Source organism: Gracilinanus agilis, chromosome 3, assembly GCF_016433145.1.
Source record: "Gracilinanus agilis isolate LMUSP501 chromosome 3, AgileGrace, whole genome shotgun sequence".
Lineage (NCBI taxonomy): Eukaryota > Metazoa > Chordata > Mammalia > Didelphimorphia > Didelphidae > Gracilinanus > Gracilinanus agilis.
In genome coordinates this window covers 174,518,956-174,522,939 of record NC_058132.1, presented here as the reverse complement: position 1 = coordinate 174,522,939, position 3,984 = coordinate 174,518,956, and the positions used below count along the sequence as shown (strand labels likewise).

The 3,984-nt window shown below is 34.5% G+C and overlaps 1 pseudogene; it reads left to right on the top strand.

Moving 5' to 3' along the window:
• Positions 1 to 3,123: 3,123 nt before the first annotated feature.
• LOC123241336 lies at positions 3,124 to 3,984 on the top strand (annotated as a pseudogene).

Here is a 3,984-nt window from a genome sequence, read left to right as displayed (position 1 = left end):
TTAGGGAGGGTTGGGAAAGAGGTGAGGAAAAAAGAATGAGACATAGATTTTTGACATAGCTAATGTGAGAATTTGTTTCTCTTGGATAAATATATTTATTATAATTTATTACATATTTATAACAAATCATGTATTATGCTATATACAAAAAATAAAAATAAAAACTCACAAAAAAAGAAAATTGAAAAATTATACTAAAGTTCGTTCTCAGAGTTCATCAATTCTCTCAGGAGATAAATAGCATTTTTTATCATGAATCCTTCAGAATTATTAAGATCATTGTATTGATAAGAGTAGCTAAGTCTTTCATAATTTATTGTCATTACAACATTGCTTATTGTAGACAATGATCTGGTTCTGCTCACTTCACTCAGCATCGATTCATACATGTCTTTTCAGGTTTTTCAGAAAATATGCCCCTTATCATTTCTTAGAACACAATTCCAACACAATCATATGCCACAATTTGTTCAGCCTTTCCCCAATTAATGAATATATCCTTATCCAACATATCCTTATACATATCCAATATATCCTTAAGTTCCAACTTTGCCACCACAAAAAGAACGGCTAGTATTTGTCATTTTCCTTTTCTATCATGTTAGCCAGGCTGATAGCTGGGACATGATATGTGAGAGTTGTTTTAATTTGCATTTCTCTAATCAATGTTGATTTAGAGCATTTTTATATGAATACAAGTAACTTTAATTTCTTCTTCTGAAAACTGCCTGTTAATATGCTTTGACCATTTATCAATTGGGGAATGGTTCTTATTTTTTATAGATTTAAATAAGTTCTCTATATATTTGAGAAATGAGGTCTTAATCAGAGAAACTTCCTAGAAAAAAATTATATTATTTCATTGCCTATGGTACCATTAATCAGAATGTAGTTTTCCTGATTATCTCTTTCAGTTAGGTCTATTTTTTTTTGCTTTGTCTAAGATCCTGATTGCTACTGCTGCCTTTTTAAAATCTCAGATGAAACATAATAGATTCACTCTGGCATCTTATTTTAACTGTGTATGTCTTTCCATTTCAAGTGTGATTCTTGCAAACAACATATTCTTGAATTCTGGTTTTTAATCCATTCTATTATCCACTTCCAGTTTATAGATCAATTTATCTCATTCACATTCAGTTATGATTACTAGCTATCTATTTCCCTATATCCTATTTTCTTCTGTTTATCTTTTCTCTCTCTTTTTACCTTGCCCCTCCTCAAAAATCTGTATTGCTTCTGATCACTATCTCCTTTATTTCACCCTCCTTTTTATTATCTCCCTTTACTATTGTCCCCTTCCCTTCTCACTTCCCTCTTGGATAAGACAGATTTCTAAACCCAGAATAACACATGGGGGCGGGGGGGAGAGGAGATGTACTATGTATTTGTATATGTGTGTATCTTTCCCTCTTTGAACCAATTCCAATCAGACTTAGAAGTCTCCACATTAAAGGATCAGAAGCTATGGAATATGATATTCCTAAAGGGCAAAGATCTAGGTTTACAACCCAGAATCACCTATTCAACAAAACTGAGTATATTTGTTCAAGAGAAAAAAATGATCATTCAATAAAATAGAATATTTCCAAGCCTTCCTGATGAAAAGACCAGACCTAAACAGGAAATTTGATGTCCATACACAAGATCCAAGAGAAGCCTGAAAAAAATAGATAAGAGGAAATCTAAGGGACTCAATAACGTCAAGCTGTATGTATTCTACATGAAAAGAAGATATTTGTAATTCTTAAAAAATTCTATCAGTAGTAAAGCAGTTAGAAGAAGTATACATAGAGGGTGTGAAAATAAGCTAATTAGGATAAAATGATATGCAAAAAAATCAGGGTATAAAAAATAGGATTGCAATGAGAGAAAAGGGGAGGGAGAGATGGAATGAGGTAAAATATCTCACCTGAATAGGCATGAAAAACTATTACAGTGGAAAGGAGGATTAGGGTAGTGACAGGCAATGCTTAAACCTTATTCTCATCATAACTAGTTGAGGGAATAACAATCATATTTATTGGAATATAGAATCCTATCTTACCCTATAGAGAAGTAGGAGGGGAATAAGACAAGGATAGTTGGGGGTGGCAATAGAAGAAAGGGGGAAACAGAGGAGGTGATAAAAAGCAAATCACCAGTAAAGAGTATTAGAATGTAAGGGAAAAGAGCAGAATCAAAAGTAGAAAATAAGATGGATGGGAATACACAGTTGGTTATCATAACTATTAATGTGAATGGGATGAACTCACCTATAAAACAGAAGTGGATAGCAAAGTAGATTAAAAACCAGAATCCTACTATATGTTGGTTATAAGAAGCACATTTGAGGCAGGGTGACACACACAGGGTAAAAGGTAAGGGGCTGGAGCAGAATTTATTGTGCATCATTTGAAGTAAAAAAAGCAGGAGTACCAATAATGATCTCAGACAAAGCTAAAGCAAAAATAGATCTGATTAAAAGAGATAAGAAAGGAAATTATATTTTGCTGAAAGGTACAATAAACAATGATGTGAATATTAAACATATATGCATCAAATAGTACAGCCTCTAAATTTTTAAAGGAGACATTAAACAAACTTTAGGAGGAAGTAGACAGTAAAAATATACTGGTGGGGGAATCTCAACTTCCCCTTTTCAGATCTAGATGAATCTAACCAAAAAATAAAACAAGAAAGAAGTAAAGGAAGTAAGGAAGTGAATGAAATCTTAGAAAAGTTAGAACTAATAGATCTTTGGAGAGAACTAAATGAGAATAGAAAGGAATATACCTTCTTTTCAGCAGTATGGGGCTCCTACACAAAAACTGACCATATATTAGGGCATAAAACTTCAGAACCAAATGCAGAAAAGCAGAAATAATAAATGCATCCTTTTCAGATCATAATGTAGTAAAAATTATAATCAATAAAACTCCACGGAAACACAAATCAAAAATTAATTGGAAACTAAATAATTTAATGGCAAAAAGAAGTGGGTCAAAGAGCAAATTATAGAAGCAATTGATAATTTTATTAATTAGAATGACAATGAAGAAAATACATATCAAAATGTATGGGAGATTTTCTTTGTAGCCATGCTGAAGTCAAGTATCAAACTGCCACCACTGACTGAACAAGATGATGCTGAGCACCAAAGCCCTAGAAGGCTTTGTGGTGAAGGTCCAGAGCTTGCCCTAGTCCTGCTTGGCTGATGAAGTTGAACCCTTCTTTTCAGAATGCAAAATTCAAATGGGGCATCAGGCATTCGTTTCATCTATATCTGGGAAGGCAGACCAAGTGGAAAAACATTTGTTGAACTTGAATCAGAAGATGAAGTCAAATTGGCACTGAAAAAAGACAGAGAAGCTATGGGACACAGATATGTTGAAGTATTCAAGTCAAACAACATTGAAATGGATTGGGTGTTGAAGCATATTTGTCCAAATATTCCTGACATTGCCAATGATGGCTTTGTGCACCTTAGAAGACTCCCATTTGGCTGTAGTGAGGGGGAAAAATGTTCAGTTTTTTTCAGGGTTGGAAATTGTGCCTAATGGGATAACATTGCCAGTGGACTTTCAGGGGAGGAGTATGGGGGAGGCCTTCGTGCAGTTTGCTTCACAGGAAATAGCTGAAAAGGCTCTAAAGAAACACAAGAAAAGAATAGGGCACAACTACATTGAAATCTTCAAGAGCAGTCAAGCAGAAGTTTGTACTCATTATGATCCTCCTTGAAAGCTAATGGCTATGCAGAGGCCAGGTCCTTATGACAGGCCTGGTGCTGGCAAAGGCTTTAACAGCATTGGTAGAGGAACTGGGTTTGAAAGACTGAGATGAAGTGCCTATGGTGGAGGTTATTGAGGCTATAATGACTACAATGGATATAATGATGGATATGGCTTTGGGTCAGATAGATTTGGAAGAGACCTCAATTACTGTTTTTCAGGAATGTCTGATCATAGATATGGAGATGGTGGGTCTACTTTCCAGAGTACAACA